The sequence below is a fragment of the Molossus molossus genome, unplaced genomic scaffold (genome assembly GCF_014108415.1).
Source record: "Molossus molossus isolate mMolMol1 unplaced genomic scaffold, mMolMol1.p scaffold_m16_p_10, whole genome shotgun sequence".
Classification (NCBI taxonomy): domain Eukaryota; kingdom Metazoa; phylum Chordata; class Mammalia; order Chiroptera; family Molossidae; genus Molossus; species Molossus molossus.
The window spans coordinates 3,724,528-3,746,263 of NW_023425345.1; the positions used below are offsets into that span (position 1 = coordinate 3,724,528).

The 21,736-nt window shown below is 40.1% G+C and overlaps 1 protein-coding gene across 15 annotated transcripts in view; it reads right to left on the reverse strand.

Annotated features, from left to right (window-relative positions):
- Nucleotides 1-21,736, reverse strand: part of TNRC6B (trinucleotide repeat containing adaptor 6B) — a 281,369-nt gene that overhangs the window by 83,362 nt on the left and 176,271 nt on the right. The window contains exon 1 of one of the 15 annotated variants that reach the window (XM_036252304.1): nt 502-577. The exons of the other annotated variants lie outside the window; for them this stretch is intronic. The gene's annotated coding sequence lies outside the window, so the exon portion shown is untranslated. Of the gene's footprint in view, nt 1-501; nt 578-21,736 lie in introns of those variants that run through there. 15 annotated transcript variants of the gene reach the window in all.

A 21,736-nucleotide genomic window follows, 5' to 3' on the forward strand; every position in this document is an offset into this window, starting at 1 on the left:
GAATAGTGACAATCAGGTTTTCTCACTATTGTAAAAAGAAGTTACCAAAATGAAATGAGAGAATGCAACCCGTGGAGTTACATCAGAATGAATTATTGGCATGAATACTCTTTTTTTTTTTTTTTAATACACTATAAGTTACCTGCTTGTTAATCACTTAGTGGCCACCTAGGTAATCAAAGCGACATCGCTGTGTTCAAGTAACCCTTATTTTACTTAATAATGGCCCCAAAGCACCAGAGTAGTGATGCTGGCAATTCTGATATGCTAAAGAGAAGCCATAAAATACTTCGGTTAAATGAAAAGGTGTGTATAGGAAGAAACATAGTATATATAGAGTTTGGCACTATCTGTGGTTTCAGGAATCTACTGAGGATCTTGAACCATATTCCTTGCATATAAGGGGGGGCTAATGTACACACTAACACATACACACCTTAGCTCTATTACTGAGAGGGCTAGAGGGACAAACAACACCCAAATATCAACGAACACACCTACCACACAGATTGTAGCTTCTAAATACCATCTTCACTAAAAAATCCAAAGTTCTTTGAAAAAAGAGCTAATTTGGAGGCTAGGACAAGGAAAGTACAAGATCAGCCTGGAATACTTATTTGTCAAGAAGCAAGGAAATGTTCAACAAACGATGAGATGTCAAATGGTCATAAAGGCCAGTTTGAAGGGACTTCTATAAGCCAAACCTGGGACATGTATTCAAATGAAGAGCTTCAAAGCAAATAATTAAATCATTTAATAAATATACAATGAGTTACTACTACATGTCAGGCAACACTGGGGGTATTAACAGTGGGTGAGAGAGAGATAGTTCCTGGAGCCAACACCTGCAACAGTGGTTCCCTGAATGTACAGGAAGAGGAAAAGGCTCCAGTGGGGTGCCCAGTTCCATGATCTGGTTACCAAGAATCTGTGACATAGCCTCACCATTTAATAGACCCCTGGCATAAGTGACAGTGAATTCTACTGTTTGCATACTAAGAACTCCGTCCAACACAGGTTATATAAGGTTTCCAAAGCATATCTAATATATATGACTTTTATAGGAATTTATTTCCTTAAAAGACAATCAGTAATCTTGGCAATTTATAAAACAGTAAGAAAATAACCAGACACAAAACCATTAACAATCACAACCAATTACGCATTAATGATACCATACATATTTAAGGTGAGGAAAATTAACAAAAGGAATATAATGAAAAGAGTTAAGTAAAGTGCTCCAAGTATCCATTTAGAGTGTTTTTAATTAGAAATGCACAAAAAAAGATAGCACGTTGGAATATATCCATTCAGGCAGAGGAAATTACATAGTAGGGTACTCTAAATAAATGTGTTGGATTTGTTCTTAACATTATTTTTTTTCATATGCTGCATCTGAATGAGGGAATTTAATGGGATGCTAATGTTATTTGTACATAATATTAAAATAGTGGACAAGGCCAAACAGCGCTGAGGCATAAAAATCATTCTAACACTGAGTAACTCACAAGAAGAAAAATTTAACACATCTTCTACATATGGGTTATCGTCTTATATGAAGTTGTATAATGCAATGCTTCTTAAACTTGAACAGGAATCTTGTTAAAATGCCGATTCTTATTTAGTAGGTGTGGGCTAGGACCTACAACTCTGCATTTCTAATAAGCCACTGATCCCTGGACCTTACCTTGAACTGCACAGGTATAATGCATTTAGGTTGTTTCTTTCCAAGAAAATATAGAATTGTAATCACTTCCCCAAAGATAAATAACCTTATTAATATCAAGCTTATGCCTTGTTATTTCCATCTCTGTTTCAGTACCAAATTACAGTGTAATCTTTCTGAAGATAGTATATTAAAAGGCAATTAAACAACTAAGGTAATCCAAATTTGAATGGAATTCCACTGAAGTAATAACATTCAGAATAGTTAGGACCAAATCTGTGCATGTAAAAAAATAATCTGGATGTCAGCAAATGTAAAGCATCAATCATTGAAGGGTGCCATCAACTGCCTGCAGATGTCAGAGATGTCAGGCATGTAAAAGAAGCGAGTTTCAAAATTAATAAAATGTGGCAATAAGATTTTTGAACATACAGCTTCTGACTCTTTCCCACCTTCCATATTTTAAGGCAAATGCAAGGAATAAGCTTATTTGGAATTATTCAAACCAAATAAAGTAAGATCATATATTTAAAAGAACTTGTTTTCACTTTCAGAAATTCCATGTGGTAAAAGTTCTAACCGATGATTTGGGGGATTTTTCCTTGCACGGAATTTCAGGGTTACAATGTGCCTGAGGAACATCTAATTTGAAACCACAATTCTTATATCTTATATACTCTTGCCAGGCAGTCCAGCAATCTCTAACAAAGAAAATTCCAGCCCTTCTATTCAATTGTAGTGCAGCTGTGTAGGAAGTTCTTTATATTGCTTTGGAAACTGTCTCCTTTTAGCTTCCACCCGCTGGTCCTAAGCCTTCCTTTTCAGACAGCAAAGAAGTCTTCTAAATATTTATAGTCACCCATCATGCATCCCTGACACATTCTCAGTTCCGTCAAACATTCCACATGTGACCTGGTTTTCTACCCTCTCACCAGTGGAGTCATTATCCCCTAAACGAGTTCCAGTTTGTCTACACTCACCCAGTTATTTGACAAAGCAGTGCCACATAGAGTAGGCCTGCCATTTTCTTGTCCTAGATAATATACCACTACCCATACTGTCAACGAACAAGTATGCCTTCTTGGAAATCACATCTTATTGAGTTACAACCACCCAACCCACTCTTTTTCACAGTAATGGTAAGTCAGTTCTCCATGACCAAGTGCAGGATCTTGCATATATCTCTATTAATGTCCTCTGTGATTAACACCTCCTCCAGTCTTCCCAGAATCCCCTTCTCCATTTGTTCTAGGTTAGACACTGCCAGTGAGAGGGATCCACTTGATATTTGAAAGGCAGAAAAGAAGTTAATACTCTTTGAAATCAGCAAACAGATAACATGGGCACCAGTACATAGGACTTCCCACTTTTACAGTAGCTTCCAGGTGAGTTAAAGCCATACTGGCACTGCTGAAAGACAAAAAGGTAGCTGAGATCACGGCTTTTGTGGGAACATAGCACTCTAATTTCATCACCAATAACAAAGGCCTCCTTGAATTTTTCCACTCAGACTTTCTAATGGTTGTGTGAGCCTTTAATTCCCTATATTAAAGCCTTTCCTTCTTAAAAAATAAAATACATTCCACAAAGAAAAAAAGCTACCAGAATTAATAAATGACTTTATCAAGGTTATAGGACACAAGATTACATATAAAGCTAATTCTATGTACTAGCAACAAACAATCAAAAATGGATAATTTAAAAAAATTTTGCCCTGGCCAGTTTGGCTCAGCGGTTGAGCGTCGGCCTGCAGACCAGAGTCCCGGGTTTGGTTCCTGCTAGGGGCACCAAAAAAAAAAAAAAAATTTTTTTTATTTACAGTAGCACCAAAATTACGAAATATTTAGCGATAAATCTGACCAAAAACATGTACAACCCCCATACATGAAAAACTATAAAATGTTGCTGAGAGAAAAATGTAAAAACCTAAATAAGTTGAGAGATATACTGTATTTATGGATTAGAAGACTCAATATTGTTAAGATATCAATTCTCCCAAAACTGATTTATAGATTCAAAATAATCCCTCTCAAAATCTCAATATGACTTTTTTGGGTAGAATATGACAAGCTCCTTTTAAAATTCATAAGGACCCAGAATAACCAACAACTTTTTAAAAAGAACAAAGTTGTAGGACTTAAACAACCTGAAACCCAGACTTAAAGAGACTGACACATGCCCTGGCTGGTTTGGTTCAGTGGTTAGAGCGTCAGCCTGCGGTCCAGAGAGACCCAGGTTCAGTTCCCGCTGGGGGCTCGTACCTTGGCTGCAGTTTGTCACTGGTCCTGGTTGGTCGTGTGTGGGGGCGGCCACTCAATGTGTCCCTTTCATGTCGATGTTTCTGTCTCTCTCTCTCTCTCTTCCTCTCTCTCTCCCCCACTCTATCTGAACAAAAAATGGAAAAATGTCCTCGAGTGAGGATAAAAAAACAAAAACAAAAACAAAAATAAAGAGACTGACACAGGATGGACAAATGATTTTCAAAAAAAGATGCAAAGGCAATTCAAATCAACTTTAAAATTCATTTTAGAGAGAAAGGAAAGGAGAAGGGGGAAGAGAGAGAAATATTGATTGGTTGCCTCCTGTACCAGGGCTGATGCTCCAACAAACTGAGCCATACCAGCTAGGGTGAAAAGATAGTCTTTTCGACAAATGTTGGAATACCTGGGTAGTCATATGTTTTTAAAAAAAGAACCTCAATCCATACCTTGTACTTTATACAAAAATTAACTCAAAATGAATCACAGACCTAAATATAAAACCAAAAACTAGAAGAAAACAGGAAAGATGACATATGTTTTCTTCTGGGAGAAAATTTTTGTGACCTTGATATAATACCAGAAAAGTGTAAACCATAAGAGAAAAAAATTGACAAATTTTACTCATGAAAGTTAAGAACTTTTGCTCTTTAAAAGATATTGTTACAAGAATGAAAAGAGCTGCAGACTGGAAGAATATATTTACAAATCACTTCTCTGATAACAAATTTGTGTCCAATCCAGTATCCATTTCTGATAAAACCACTCAGCAATGTGGGAATAGAGGGATCATATCTCAACATAATAAAGACCATATATGAAAAACCTACAGCCAACATCATACTCAATGGGTAAAAACTAAAAGCATTCCCCTTAAGAACAGAAACAAGCCCTGGCCGGTTTGGCTCATCGGTTAGGGCGTCGGCCTGCGGTCTGGAGAGACCTGGGTTCGGTTTCCGCTAAGGACACATACCTTGGTGCAGTTTGTCCTGGCCCTGGTTGGGTCGTGCGGGTGGCAGCCACTCGATGTGTCCCTTTCACGTCGATGTTTCTCTCTCTCTCCCTCCCACTCTATCTGAACAAAATATCGAAAAATGTCCTTGGGTGAGGATAAAAAAAAAACACAAAAAACAGGAACAAGACAGGGATGCCCACTTTGCCACTCTTATTTAACATAGTACTGGAAGTCTGAGCAACATCGATTAGAAAAGAAGAAAAAATAAAAGGGATCCAAATCGGAAAGGAGGAAGTGAAACTGTCATTATTCGCCGATGACATGATATTGTACATAGAAAACCCTAGACTCCATCAAAAATCTACTAGATTTAATAAATGAATGTGGCAAAGTAGCAGGATACAAAATTAACATCCAGAAATCGATGGCATTTTTTTTATACACCAATAATGAACACTAAGAAAAAGAAATAAAAATAACAATCTCATTTATCATTGCAACAATAGCAACAAAAATACCTAGGAATAAACTTAACCAAGGAGGTAAAAGACCTGTTCTCAGAAAACTACAGGATATTGAAAAAAGAAATGGAGAAAGATATAAAAAAGTGGGAACATACACCATGTTCATTCATGGATCGGAAAAATCAACATCATTAAAATACCCATTACTACCCAATAGCCACAGAAATTTTGAAAAAGAAAAACAATGTGGGAAGGATCATAATACCAGATATCAAGTTATACTACAAAGCCATCGTAATCAAAACAGCCTGGTAATGGCACAAGAACAGACATATAGATCAATGGAACAGTACAGAGAACCCAGATATCGACCCAAGACAGTATGTACAATTAATATTCGGCAAAGGAGGCAAGAGCATACAGTGGAGAAAAGACAGTCTCTTCAATAAATGGTGCTGGGAAAATTGGACAGCTATATGCAAAAATAATGAAACTAGCCCTGGCTGGTTTGGCTCAGCGGTTAGAGCGTCAGCCTGCAGTCCAGAGAGGCCCGGGTTCAGTTCCCGCTAAGGGCACATACCTCGGTTGTAGTTTGTCCCCGGTCCTGGTTGGTTGTGTGGGAGGCAGCCACTCGATGTGTCCCTTTCACATCGATGGCGATGTATCTCTCTCTCTCTCTCTCTCCCTCCCTACCTCCCTCTCTATCTGAACAATAAATGAAAACATGTCCTCGGGTGAGGATAAAAAAAAAAGGGAACCCACCCTCTGGGAGAATATATTTGCCAATGATATAATGAATAAGGGGTTAATATTCAAAATATATAGAGTACTCAAAAAACTCAACAAAAGGAAGACAAACAATTCAATTAAAAAATGGGCAGAAGTTTGGCCGGTGTGGTTCAGTGGTTGATCATCGACCCTTGCACCAGGAGGTCGCCAGTTCAATTCCCGGTCAGGACACATGCCCAAGCTGTGGGCCTGATCCCCAGTGGGGGCCATGCAGGAGGTGGCCAATCGATGTTCTCGCTCTTCGATGTTTCTATCTCTCTCTCCCTCTCCCTTCCTTTCTCTCTCATATCGAATAAAGGAAAAACAAAAAAAACTGGGAAAAAAAATGGGCAGAGGACCTGAATGGACACTTCTCCTAACAGGACCCACAAATGGCCAGGAGACATATGAAAAAATGCTCAACATCTCTAATCATCAGAGAGACGCAAGTTAAAACGACTATGAGATATCACCTCACATCTGCCAGAATGGCTGCCATCAACAAATCCTCAAACAACAAATGCTGGTGAGGATATGGAGAAAAGGGTACTCTAGCACATTGCTGGTGGGAATGCAGACTGGTGCAGCCACTATGGAAAATATGGTGTTTCCTCAAAAAATTAAAAATAGAACTGCCATTTGACCCAGTGACCTCACTTCCTTGGGTATATCCTAAGAAGCCTGAAACACTAATCAGGAAGAACGTATGTACCTCTATGCATAGCAGTGCTATTTACAATAGCTAAGATCTGGCAACAGCCCAAGTGTCCATCAGTAGATAAGTGGATAAAAAAACTGTGGTACATTTATACAATGGAATACTACGCAGCTGTAAGAAAGACAGAGATCTCTTACCCTTTGAGATGACATGGAGGGACTTGGAGAGTATTATCCTAAGGGAAATAAGCCAGTCAGAGAAACACAAGTACCACATGATCTCACTTCTTTGTGGAACATAAACATAATAACCTGTCAACCAAAAGAGATCCAGAATCATGGAAGTAGGGAACAAACTGACAAACCTCAGAGGGATGGGGATTGAGAGGGGTGGGAAGGGATAAATCAAATAACTTATATGCATATATGCACAACCAATCGACACAGACACTAGGCTGGGGAAGGCAGGAGTGGGGTGGGACCAGGAAGAAGAGGTCAATGGGGAAAGAAGGGGGACATCTGTAATACTTTCAACAATAAAAATAAATTAAAAAAAGAATTTATGTCCAGACATACTGTATAAAGAACTGTCAAAAACACAATAATAAGTCCTGGCCGGTTTGGCTCAATGGTTAGAGCATTGGCCCACGGACCAGAGAAACCACCGACCAGAGAGACCCGGGTTCGGTTCCCACTAAGGGCATGTGCCTTGGTTGCAGTTTGTCCCTGGACCTGATTGGGGTTGTGTGGGTGGCAACCAGTGGATGTGTCTCTTTCAAATCAATGTTTCTCTCTCTCTTCCTCCCTCTCCCCCTTCCGCACTGAAGATAAATGCAAAAAAATGTCCTTGGGTGAGGATAAAAACAAAAAACAAAACCAAAAAAACCCAACTCAATAATAAGAAAGTAACCCACTTTAAGTGGTCAAAAGATTTTGGAGAGAGAGACATTGATGTGAAAGACACATCGAGTGGCTGCCACCCACACGACCCCAACTGGGGATGGGGACAAACTGCAACTGAGGTATGTGCCCTTAGCAAGAACCGAACCTGGGACTCTCTGGTCCACAGGCTGACGCTGCAACCGCTGAGCCACACCGGCCAGGGCAGTAGTCAAAAGATTTGAACAGACACTTCACCAAAGAAGATATATATAGATAGCAAATAAGCACATAAAATGATGCTCAATATTAGCAGTCATTAAGAAAAAACAGATTAAAAAGAAAAAATCAGGTTATAACCACTATGAGATGCTACCCCACATACATACTTATTAGAACACCCAAATATAAAAAGACTGACCACATCAAGTTTTGACAACTGAAACTCTCTCATGGTAGGAATGTAAAATGGTACAACCACTTTGGAAAAGTTTGGCAGTTTCTTAAACACACACCTACCATATGACCCAGCCATTTCAAGCGTAAGTATTTACCCTAGAGAAAAAGAAAGAATATGTCCAATACAAAGACTTCTATATGAACATTCATAGCAGCTTATAATAGCTGAAAACTAGAAGCTACTCAAATGTACACCAGCAGGTGAATGGATAAACAAATTGTGGCACAGCATACAATGAAATAGTGCTCAGCAATCAGAGGAATAAATTTTGATTCATACAACGTGGATTAACCTCAAAATAATGATGCTGAGTGAAAGAAACCAGACAAAAGTACTGTATGTTCCATTTGTATAAAATTCTAGGAAATGCAAAATAATCTATAGAAACATAAAGCAGATGAGTAGGTTACCTGGGGTTGAGGAGAGGCAGGGAAAGATGGGAAGGAGGGCTAACCAAAGGATACAAAGAAACTTTGGGGGATAAAGGATATATTCATTGTCTTTTGTATACATAGTTCAAATTTTAGTGTCTATTGAACACTTAAAATATAAGCAGTTTATTATACCTCAATAAGGGTCTAAAATATAAACAAAAAAGAAAAAAAAGAGGGGAAAAAATCTCTCCTATATGGAATACCTAGAATGACCTCTGTTTTCCTGACAGAGGCCCTGACTGATATACCAGTACAAGTGAGATCTCTTTATCAGTTGAAATTTCACCCTAGGTGTGCATACTGTTCCCTAAGATGGCAAATCTTTCAATCGGAGCTTCTGCATGGATAACGTTCCTACAGTGTACAGTTTCATTTTTAAATGCAATGAAGCCTCTTGTAAAGAAGCTTACGAAGTCAAACATCTGAATTTTTAGATCTCTACCTTTTCATTTCACTGCCCTAACACTCTGGATCCCTACATGGGCCTCTTTACTGGATTTTCTCATGAAGTTTCATTCAATTGGGAACACCTACATGACATGTTTGTGTTGTAACTCTGAATCAAATCTGCTATTTTTTCAACCACGCTTGTGTTTTTGCTTGCCTAACAGTAAGCTCCAGTAAGCTCAAAGGAATCCTTAGGTCTTATTGTGCTAAAATTTGGTGAATAAATCTTTGTTAATACCATCTCCCATCTTACTCCTGAAAGTACTTTCCCATACACTACAATTAGTATGCTAGGATCCTAAAGACAGCCTGACATTAGGAATCATTTTATAAATATCCAAACAGGCCAAGGAACAGCATCATGATGAGGGTTATACCACATACTCTAATATTTATATCCTGGAACCATTAAAAACTATGTTTAAACCTTAAGGGCCAGACAAACCCACAAAAGCCAGAGAAACACTCTTCCCTTAGCATACAACAGCAAGTGTGTGTGTGTGTGTGGGGGGGGGGGGGTGTTAGAAGTCTAAGCTAGAGTTTACTACAGAACAGTGATAAAATATGGTTCCCCAGGAGAAAACGTTTATCAATCAGAATCCACAGCTGTGAAGCACGTCTTATTTAGAAGAATTGACAACTTATTAACAGTAGATAATGGGGCTGCTTTCTTTTTTATGTAGCTTCTACCCCTTCTTTGCCTGCTTCCATTCATGGTAAGGCACAATTATTACATTAAAAGAATAAATAAGCCCGGCTGGTATGGCTCAGTGGTTGAGCGTCGACCCATGCACCAGGAGACTGCCGGTTGGATTCACAGTCAGGGCATAGGCCCAGGTGGTGGGCCCAATCCCCAGTGGGAGGCATGCAGGAGGCGGCCAATCGATGTTCTTTCTCATCGATGTTTCTATCTCTCTCCCTCTCCCTTAAATCAATAAAGACAAAAAAAAAGAATAAATAATAATAAGTGGCATTTGAAATCAACAAGGTTGGTAGCAATTCAACCAAAATTACAGTAGGTAGAAACTCCATTAAAAGGCAAATTTTAGCCCTGGCCAGTTTGGCTCAGCTGTTGAGCGTCGGCCTGCGGACTAGAGAGTCCCGAGTTCGGTTCCTCTTAGGGGCACGTACCACCAAAAAAAAAAAAAAGAAGCAATTTTAAAGAAACTGAAGTGTTACATATCCAAGTGCACCGAGGAGTAACTCAGTGGCTAGGCATCAAAATGCCTAAAGTGCTTTACATATGTCTAGCCACACCACAGCCTCATCGCTGAAGAGGCTGATTCGGAAGCCTTGGTCGAGGTTCAGATCCCTGTGTATGAAGAATTATAGAAAGTTCTGGGAGGTCTACTGACCACCAACACAAGAGAAGGGAGTTGGGTAATGTGTGCTCTCAACTGGGAGCTGTTACTCTCAGTCTCTGGATCTTTCTCTCTCACTGACTAAACCACTTTCTCTCTCAGGTCTACATTTGCACACATAAGAAATGGGGCTAAGTAATGCATAATAATCTTTCATTTGGCTCACCTATGCCCATGGGGCTGATGCATACCATGCTGACCAAAAGGCAGGTAAGGTCAGAAGGGGAGTCATAATGTGGCCCGTTAAGAAAAGTAATTTGTGCCCTGGCTCGTTTGGCTCAGCGGTTAGAGCGTCGGCCTGCAGTCCGGAGAGACCCGGGTTCAGTTCCCGCTAAGGGCACGTACTTCGGTTGCAGTTTGTCCCCGGCCCTGGTTGGTCGTGCGGGTGGCAGCCACTCGATGTGTCCCTTCACGTCGATGTTTTTCTCTCTCTCTCCCTTCCTCTCTCTCCCTCCCTCTCTATCTGTACAAAAAATGGAAAAATATCCTCGGGTGAGGATTAAAAAAAAAAAAAAGAAAAGTAATTTGTGCACACATTCCTAGATCTGTGTCTGAAGAAAAAACAAGTATTTTATGTAAGAAATCAAATGGAAAAGATCTGGACTTTCACAGGTCACAAAGTACCTACCGCAGACAGTGACACAGGCAGTGTATAAGCTTCCTGATTCTATTGTACCAAGTTTGTGCCTGCTATTTTAATTCTGGAAACCCTCTGAGAAAGGGTGTTATTTGTGACACTTATCTTGGTATTGAAAAAATTAGCAGAGAAGGAAATCAACTCTGAATTCAGAATTCCACAGGTGACAGTTGTACCCTACTTCTCAATGGTTTTAATTTGTGCTCTATTTTCAGAATAGTAAAAATGGAAAGTCGTGTTCTTGTGTGCCAGCAGTCAGCATTTAAATTTAGTAAGTTGAATGATAATGAATTACTTTGAGGAAAATTTCTGAAAAATAAACATGTTTGATGTTAATAAGTAACCAACTACAGAATAAAGCTAACTCATGAACTTATATAACCTAATTCTCCAAATAAAATTATACACCAGTGAGAACATGACTCAAAATTTAAAATATTATTTATATATAGCCTTTTGGTTAACAGCTAAGCCAACACGTACCTGTGTTTAACTCTTTAGGATCAGATATAAGATGCCTAATGCCATTTAAGATGATATTCAAGTCTATATATAATACAGTTTTATACCTAATCACAATAATAGCTATGTTTTTCTGAGAATACATAAGTTTCTCTTAAACAAGGTATCAAAAAGAGCTCCTTGCCCCCCAACTTCTAGTTAAGAATTATGCTTTCTAGCCCTGGCCGGTTTTGGCTCAGCGGTTAGAGCCTCGGCCTGCGGTACAGGGAGACCCGGGTTTGGTTCCTGCTAAGGGCACATACCTCGGTTGCAGTTTGTCCCCTGGCCCTGGGTTAGGTCGTGCGGGAGGCAGCCACTTGATGTGACCCTTTCACGTCGATGTCTCTCTCTCTCTCCAACTCTATCTGAACAAAAAATGGAAAAATGTCTTCGAATGAGGATAAAAAAAAAAATTATGCTTTCTGTATATCATTTGAATCTAGAGACTCTCTTAACGAATACATTCAGTACTTTTTAATGATTTTAAAAAAATTGATTTTGAGAGAGAGAGAACAGGAGAGGGAGGGAGGGAGAGAGAGAGAAAGAGAGAGAGAGAGAGAAAGAGAGAGAGAGAGAGAAACATCAATGAGAGCAAAACATAGATCCACCGCCTCCTGAACATCCCCTACTGGGGACTGAACCCCCAACCCGGGCCTCTGCCCTGACTGGGAATCGAACTGGCAACCTTACGGTACATGGGACAATACCCAACCAACTGAGCCACAGTGGCCAGGGAGAATGTGTATAGTATTTATGTTATTTCTTTGTGTTTTGGAAACTTCACTTTCCAACATCTTTGCAGTTCTTTTTATTCTACCTCCCATAATCCAATATCCAAGCATGGTCAATTACAACAAGGAGAGCCCTCTACCCAGGTCACCAGGTAAAGAGAAAACACAAAGGCTTTGATGTTTGACTATTCTAAGATCAAACTGTATTTATCGCAGGTCCAGACACTAATGGTAGGAACGTGGGCAAATTATCTGGCCTCTAAGTCAGTTTCTGCATCTATAAAATGGGGGTTATGCTACTTATCTTGAAGAGTGGTTGTGTGGATTACAGATAATGACTAGAGATAATTAGAGATAGAGATAGTTAGAGATAATAGGTTTGCTGTTGCTGCTACTCCTTCTGATAGCACTGTGCTCCTTCTCCTCCGTCACGTCAAGCACACCTGTTATGCATAAAGCACCAGAGAAGGTGCTATGGATAATACAAAGAGGTATGAGATACATACTATTCCCGAGAAGGCACTTAAGAACCTCCGTGACTTTCTCAATAATAATTGAATCCATACATCATACAAATGAACTCCAGATGGAGGAAAGATTTAAAGGTAAAGGAAGGAAGGAAACTATTAAAGTACTTGAAGAAACTGTGGATTTTTTTTTCCATAACTGCAGAGTAAACAGAAACTTTCTAACTATGACACAAACTCAGAACCCAAAAACAAACGATTGCTATAGCTGTATAAGTATAGATATATAAAAACTTTAAAACAATTATTATGATAAAACCCACTAGGAACAAAATCAGTATTTTCTGGGAGAAATATATTATTAACAATTTATATCACAAAGAGCTAGGTTCCATAATACATAAAGAGCTCCAAGAAATCAATATTGAAAAGACTAACAATCCAATAGAAAACTGGGTAAAGGAAATGAATAGACAGCTCACAGAGAAGGAAATACAGAGTTGTAAACATATGAAAAGATGAGCTATTGCATTCCCTATGAGGTAACAGCATAATAAAACTATACTGAGACACCACCTTTCACTTACCAAATTGTCAAAGACAAACTTTGGTTTAAAAAAAAACACCACAGTGCTAATAAAGGTGTCAGTGAAAAAGTCATTCACATATGTTGATGGTGAGAATATAAACTGGTACAATCTCTATAAAGGACAATTCAACAGTTAATTGTCAAAATTAAAGTGTTACATAGTCTTTGATCCAGCTATCTTACTTCTAGGAATATATCACAGGGAAATAATTACACATGTGGAAAATTATGTATGTAAAGTATGTTCATTGCAACATGTTTCTAATGGCAAAAGATTGAAAACAGTCCATCAGTTAGACTGGTTAAATAAATTATAGCTTACCCACACAACGGAATACTATGCAATTATAAAATGAAGCTCTTTGTATACTAATGAAGATAGATCTTCAAGATGTATTGTTAAATTTAAAAAGATCCAAAAATGTATACTTTATGGTACCATGTGTAAGAGAAAGGGGGCTTATATGTAATTATTTATGAAGAGACTCCCTGGAAGGAAACATAAACTAGTAATACTACTGCGCCAGAGACGGAAAAGCTAGGTGGTTGTAAGACAACCATATACCCCTTTTCCCAGATAAATTCAATTTTAAACAAGATAATATAGCAAGCCCTGGCTGGTTTTGCTCAGCAGTTAGAGCATCATCCTACAGAATAGAGGATTTCAGTTTGATTCCCAGTCAAAGGCATGTACCTGGGATGCAGGTTCAATCCCTGGTCCCAAATGGGGCATGTTCAAGAGACAACCAATTCATGTGTCTCTCTCACATCGATGTCTCTTCCCCCCTCCCACCCTCTCTAAAAAAATTAATAGAAACAATATCCTAGGTGGAGTATTAAAAAAACAAATAATATAGCAAGATGTACCATTAGGGGAAATAGTAAAGGGTACATGAGATTGTTTCTTACTACTTTTTTAATTTTTAGGGGGAGCAGGGAGGGAGAGAGGGAGAGAGAAACATTGATCACTTTGCCTCCTATATGTGCCCTGATCAGGGATTGAATCTGCAACTTGGATATGTGCCCTGATTAGGAATTGAACCAGCAACCTTTGGGTATACAGGATGACATTCCAAACAACTGAGCCATACTAACCAGAGCTAGCTAGCTAGTTAGCTTGCTTGCTTACTTACTTATTTATTTACTAATTACTGAGTTATTTCTTACAGATGCATGTGAATCTACAATTATTTCAAAGTAAAAAGTTTAAAAATAATTCAAAATTTTATTTGAATAAGCAATATAAAATAGATCTAGAAGTCAAAAGCATGGTCAAGGTAGTAATGCTATCCTGAGTTCAGAAGAAAAATCACTATTGGGCCATATCACAGGAACCCTGATTCCTCTGTGAGAACTCTCCACTCCCCAGACAAATCCCATTCCTCTGCCTCTCTGGCCCATGCATCCCCCACAATTGGAATACAATTTCCCTCCTTTCTTTTGACCTTCATATGGCCAAAAAATTTCCCCTTGGTCATCTCCCCACTCCCTTTAAGCCTCAGCATTTTGTACAGTGGTACACAGACAGAACTGTATGGTCTACCAAACATGAACATGCAGGCTATCTAGATCAGCCATGATAGAATGAACCCCTCCTCAGTAATAAGCTCAAATGGACAACTAAGAGGTTTCAGGGACTCCCAACTTTTATCTCCATAAGGGGGCTATGAGATGGTATGAAGACAGAATACCGCATGAGAGAGAAAGGGGAGACTCCAAAGAGTAAGAACTCATGTTGTCTCCACTTCTCCCAGGGTGGAAAGTACCCCCATTATTAGATATGAGTCATTCTGCCTCCTGGCTACACCTTAAAATAGAAAGAGATGAACAGGCCACAACACCTTAATTTCAGGACACTAGCCACTAAAATCTTTCCACTAAATCACCCCTTATATGGATTCCATGCTCACCAAACAACCGTCTTATTCAGCGGTTCTCAACCTGTGGGTTGCGATCCCTTTGGGGGTTGAACAACCCTTTCACAGGGGTCGCCTAAGGCATAACAGTAGCAAAATATCAGTTATGAAGTAGCAATGAAAACAATTTTATGGTTGGGAGTCACACAACATGAGAAACTGTATTAAAGGGTCGCGGCATTAGGAAGGTTGAGAATCACTGATCGAATTCAAATACACAGGACACTTAGAATAAAGACAGACTAGGGCAGAATGTCCAGTGGGAACCTGGAGCAAGAGGCAGCAGGAGGTAGACAGGAGAAAATAAATAGAGTAAGAAGGTAGCCAATAATCTTCCAATTGTACTATCTCCAAGAGAAAGCAAACAATTAAACAAATTTGCACTTATCTATTTCCTGAGAAGTCAGTTGGTATAGGAACATGATTCCTAAAAAAAACATCAGCTAGGCACTAGAGACCCGTCTTAGGAATACAGCTAAGTACTACTGTCAAACAATTCATACACCTAAAAGAAGGAAACAATTGCCCTGATGAAAAGAACACAGAGAATGGTGCGAGAACTGGAATCTTCCACATGCTGGTCTGGCCTGAGTATCTGAACACAATATGGAATAATGCTTTGATATCAACAGAACTGGGGGCTGGGGTTGAGAGCGAAGTGGGAAAGGCAGGAGATGGGATACCTTAGAAGGATGTCGCCACTTCAGGAAACCTAAGCTGTCCAGAAGTGGTCAAACCTCTTCACTAAAAGCACATTAGGTGCGGCTTTGGGGTTAAAATTTATAGTTGTTTGCTTTCCCCTACAGGCCTGCTTTAACTTTCTTTACCTTTTCACTCATTTTATTTGACATGCTCAGGGGCCCTTACCAAATTAGACCAACGAGTCCAGTCTTGAAAAGCTAACAATTGCTCTCCAAACACACCAATTTCCTTTCCCCAAAAACAAAGGCTTTAAAAGGGAAAGGAAAGTGAAGAAAGAAAGCACATTCATAATGCCTGCCAATTCTTCTGGCCAGCTTGGGGTTTCCACAGTTAAGCTTGCCACAGTTATATATGCTTTTTTTTTAAGCATCTTTTGCTTAAAAAAAAAGAGAGAGAGAGATAAAAGGATAAGGGAAATGAAATACTGAGTACCAGAACTAAACTGTAACTATGCTAACCAAAAAGTAAAATAAATTCCAAGCAGATAAAATGAGTTAAGCAAACACTTGAACAATAGTGTGCACACATACTTGCAAAACTGCCTCCAGCAAGGTAGATTCAAACAGTCCCTTCCTACCTCACTCTTCTAAGTCACTCTAAGACTGACAATGACAAAGGCTCCTCAGTAGGCTGGGAGTGGAGGGGACTCAAACCTCTATTTCTCCCTCAAAGGGAGAGGAAAATGCACCTGAGTATACCTACTGTCATGCCCTAACTCTAGCTCCTAGGCTCCAGGACCACAGTGGCCTGCCCATGGCTATCAGTAGTTTGGGGATCCTTCAACAAGGATTCCCTACTATACATTCCATAACATACAAGCAACCAGCAAATATTTAGAGTTTAAAAGGCCAGAGCATTCAAGCTAGAACATACTAAAATTAATGCTCCCAGATAAAAGCTCCACACCTCATCTACTTATAGCAACAGTTCTCAGTTAAGATCAGTTGTGAGCTGCATCATTTGTTCCTAATAAAGTTGCTAAGTTTACACATGATTTGTTTAAAACAAAGGAGTCTCCCTCTGTAATAAAATCTATTTCCCCCCATGCATTCAATTAGTGCCCCCTACAGGCCAAACCTTGTTCTGAAAACTCAGGATAGAGGAGAAAAAGAGAAGTTATTTTCCAATAAAAACAAAACAGGCATTAAACTGGCAGCTGATTTTTGTAGTGATCATACTATCAAGAAAATAAACTAGATTGGGTAATGGGGCAGAGTATGTAAAGGACAGAGAAGTATTACTTGTGGATAATGTGAGGGAAGGCTTCTGAGCAGGTAACGTATGAGGGCTGAATGTTAAGAAAAAGCCACATGTGGGAAGAGTCATCTAGGCAGAGGAAAGATCCAGTCTAAAAGGCACAGGGTAGGAACCAAGTTGCTGAGTATAAGCCAAAGTGCAGGGTAGATGACAGAAGAGTAGGTGCTGAATGGGGGGAAAGGGGCTCCACGGAGAATGCCTAAACAATATAAAAGGCAGACAGCACCTGCCGTCATGTCCAGGACCCTTCCTTTCCTTCCGCGGCAATAAAAGAACCAAGAATCTCTGGCCTCCTGTTGGGCCTCCTCCTGCCCACATTCCCAAGCCTGGGCATTTGCTTAGGCTACTCCCCCCTCCAGAAATGACTTCCTTGCTCCTCCTTATAGTGTTTCCATCTAGCTGAAGTTTCCCAACTGAAATGTCACCTTCTTCTCAGTGTTCCTGTTAGAGCCAAAGACCAGAGAACTCACTCATTTTTTCTAAGCAAATGTTTATTGTCCAGTTACTAATTTAAAGGCCAGGTATTATCCTGGTCCTGGGGATAGAGAGGTGAACAGACATAAGTCCCACCTTCAAGGGGACTCAGCCTGATCTCACAGGGAGAGGAATTAGTAAGCAAACAATCTCTATACAACAATATGGCAACTAACAATAAAGGTTTTGACTTTTAATCAGATAATGCCTCTAACAGCAACGTAATTCTTTTGTGGGTATATATGATGTCATCAGCCTAAAAACCAAGAGGTAGGTAAACCCTCTTCCCAGAATGTCTAGGAAGTCTGGTTTCTACCTGTTGCTCAAAAGGTGGTCCTGGAGGTTGGGAAAATGAATTCACCCTACCCATCATGATCAAGTCTCCATTCCTGAACCTGGCTTTTTAAACTCACCATGCATGCGACTTCAACTTACATCCCCATCTCCTCTACCACAACTCCCTGTACAAACTTTCACCCCCTATTACCAGAACTCACTGTCACCTTCTGCCTTTTCTCTGGTCATCCTGTGCCACGCAACCTTAGTTGAAGAAAGGCACTCAACAAATGCTTGATATCTGTCCAACTGTACCAGCTTTCTTGGCAGCTCTGCCCTCTCTGCTTAGAATTTCTAGTCCTCATTATCACTTAATAATCAATAAGGTGCTACGTAATAGGAATTTAAAAATTATTTCTAGCCCTGGCCGGTTTGGCTCAGCGGTTGGAGTGTCGGCCTGCGGTACAGAGAGACCCGGGTTCGGTTCCCGCTAAGGGCACGTACTTCGGTTGCAGTTTGTCCCCGGCCCTGGTTGGTCGTGCAGGTGGCAGCCACTCGATGTGTCCCTTCACGTCGATGTTTCTCTCTCTCTCTCTCCCTCCGGCTCTATCTGAACAAAAAATGGAAAAATGTCCTCGGGCGAGGGAAAAAAAAAAAAAAATTATTTCTAGTTAAATTAGGTCACTGTATCTAAGAATATTATAAGCATGCTAATAGTAGCCATAATTCCATAAACTGTATTATAAAGAAATAAGCCTGAAATTTTAATAGTCATACCAGGATTTACTGAGACAAGTAAGTTTTGCCTCCTTCAAAGCAGTTATCTTGAAGGGTTATGTGCTTATTTCAGCCATATTTTCTTGCCTCACAGCCTGGGACCTCCTCTTTCAGAATGTACTAGGGCCCTTCCTTCAGTATTTGAACAGTCTTCTTTTTAAAAGCAACACTGAGAGGATGTGTCACTTCTAGAGGACCGGCCTAGAAACACATTACATAGTCATACTGTGCATCCTTTCCTGAAACCTCCTTACACACAGTAGGTTTGCAGCCCTCGCTGACACTAAACACATAAGCCAGAGTGTCTGGACTCCTCGGGCAGGCCACTCATCCATTTGCTCAGGCTCACACATGTGTAAGAGAAAAATGGGCTAGATGATGTCAGGTTCCTTTTAGCCCTAACATTTAATGGTGGCTTTAGAAAATTAGTAAAAGTTAATTTCAACAAAAGAATAATTTGGTATTTACCATGTGGGACAATTATCAAGTTATTTACTTTTTTTTTTAATCCTCACTCGAGGACATTTTTCCATTTTTTTTGTTCAGATAGAGTGGGAGGGAGAGAGAGGAAGAGAGAGAGAGAGACACATCAACGTGAAAGGGACACATCGAGTGGTTGCCACCCGCACGACCCATCCAGGGCCGGGGACAAACTGCAACCAAGGTATGTACCCTTAGCGGGAACTGAACCCAGGTCTCTCTGGACCGCAGGCCGATGCTCTAACTGCTAAGCCAAACTGGTCAGGGCAAGTTATTTACTTTTTAATTATTAATTACAAAAAGGTTGATGACAATAATGCAGTGATAGAAGACAAAAAACAAGGAAGGAAATGCTTCCAAGGTTGGAAGGAATTTTCAGTGTGGTAATGGGCTTCAGGAAAGATATATGTAGGGTACACTTAGCTAGGGCTTTGCCCATGAAACCAAGAATTTAAGATTTAGAGGAGAGGAAGGCAATGGAAACTGCATAAAACACAAGGCACTGAACTGGATTAAGAGAAAAAGTTTAGCCCTGGCCAGTTTGGCTCAGCGGTTAGAGCGTCAGCCTGCGGTCCGGAGAGACCCGGGTTCGGTTCCCGCTAAGGGCACGTACTTCGGTTGCAGTTTGTCCCTGGCCCTGGTTGGTCGTGCGGGTGGCAGCCACTCGATGTGTCCCTTCACGTCGATGTTTCTCTCTCTCTCTCTCCCTTCCTCTCTCTCCCTCCCACTCTATCTGTACAAAAAATGGAGAAATATCCTCGGGTGAGGATAAAAAATAAAATAAAAAAAATAAATAAAAAAAAAAAAAAAAGAGAAAAAGTTTAGAAGAGAAATATCCATACATTGTGGGTTCATGTTATAGCAAAATCTCCAATTTGAGACTAATGGCCTCTCAAAGAAAGAAAGTAAAAAAACTTATTTGTCTTTTATTTAAGGAGGGGTTAGTAATATAGAAAATACTATAAGAATTAGACTTCCGTCCTGGCCAATGTTGCTCAGTGGTTAGAGTGTCAGCCCAGCATCTAAGGGTCATGGGTTCAATTCCCAATCAAGGGCATGTGCCTGAGTTGCAGGTTTGATCCTCAAAGTTGGGGCTCATGTGGGAGACAACCACTGATGTGTCCCTCTAACATTATTGTTTCTCTCTCCCCCATCCTCCCTCTCTTCTACTCTAAAAAAAAAAAAAATGGAAAAAAATATCCTTAGGTGAGGATTAACAAAACAAAACAAAACAAAACAAAACAAAACAAAGAATTAGGCTTCATCAGGGTATACAGGTTTTCATATTCTGTCTTTTCATCTGAATATTACAGAAGGCTAATGTAACATACTACGACTTCCACTTTAATAAGTGAATTTTTCTCTCATGGTTTGGTTCTTTGTCAGTAGTTTTACCAAAGTAATTTAACGTACAGCAAGAGAGACTTTCTGAAAATTTTTATCTTATAATAAGAACTGTATCATCAAGATATCACTGATTTGTCCCTTCCTACTGCTCAACAAATATGTATTTAGCACATAGAATGTGCCAGGCACTGGGAACACAAAAAAGAAAAAACCCAAACATTGACTTAGTCCTGTCCTTACAAAGCTAACTGTATATCTGTTCCTACAAAGGCATGTAAATGTCCACGAAGGCTTCAATAAGTGCTGTAAGGGGCACGACGTACTGAGAGTGCATATGGTGGGGGTACCTGCCAGGGAGGGCAGAAGGGTGTTTCAGAGAAGGCTACAATTAAACTGAGACTAAAAGAAGAAAGAGCTAACTAGGAGTAGGGTGGCAGAAGCAGTCCAAGCAGAGGGAGCCCCATGGGCAAAAGCTGTGCAGCAGGAAGAAACCTGGTTGTTGAGGAACTGAAGTAAGATTGGTGTGGCCAGGTCACAGAGACTAGGGAGATGAAATAAAAAGATGAGACTGGGGTAGTAGATGGGGCCAGCCCACCCATGGCCCTGCAGCCCCATGAAGAATTTTCTTTTTATCCCTGAGAACACTGGCATCCATCCATACATTTAAGTAGGAAGAACATCAGATTTCTGTTTCAGAAAGGTCACTTGGTACAGAGAACAGAGTACACGTGAAAGAAGCTCAGATGCAGTCCATGCACATACTGCTGGTTCTGTTGACTTCACTGGTATCAGTCAAGGTTCAGGCAGGAGGCAGACCACGCTCTTTATTTTAACAGAGAGATTTTAATACAAAGAATTCTTAACTAGATATAAAGTTACTAACTAGTAACTGAAAAGTCAAAGAAAGAGAAAGAACTAATCTAATGTACTGCAGAGGTAGCAGCTGCCCTAGGGCTGGGGAACAAAGGGAAGAGGCTGCAAGGAGGGGTGCCATGGGCCTCTGAGCAAAGGGCTTGGTAAGGTGCCAATGCTTCAGGGGTACAATGAAGCTGGTCCTGCAAATACTGGAATAACTGGAAAATGGATTCAGCTGCTGCCATAGGAAGGAACTACTGCTGCTGCTGGGGCAAAGAAGTATTTGCTCAAGTGACTCTCATGGGAAGAGGAAGCAGACAGGAAGAAGCAAGTTCCTTCTTCCTTCCCTGGCCCTGCAGTCACCCTTTCTTTTCTTTT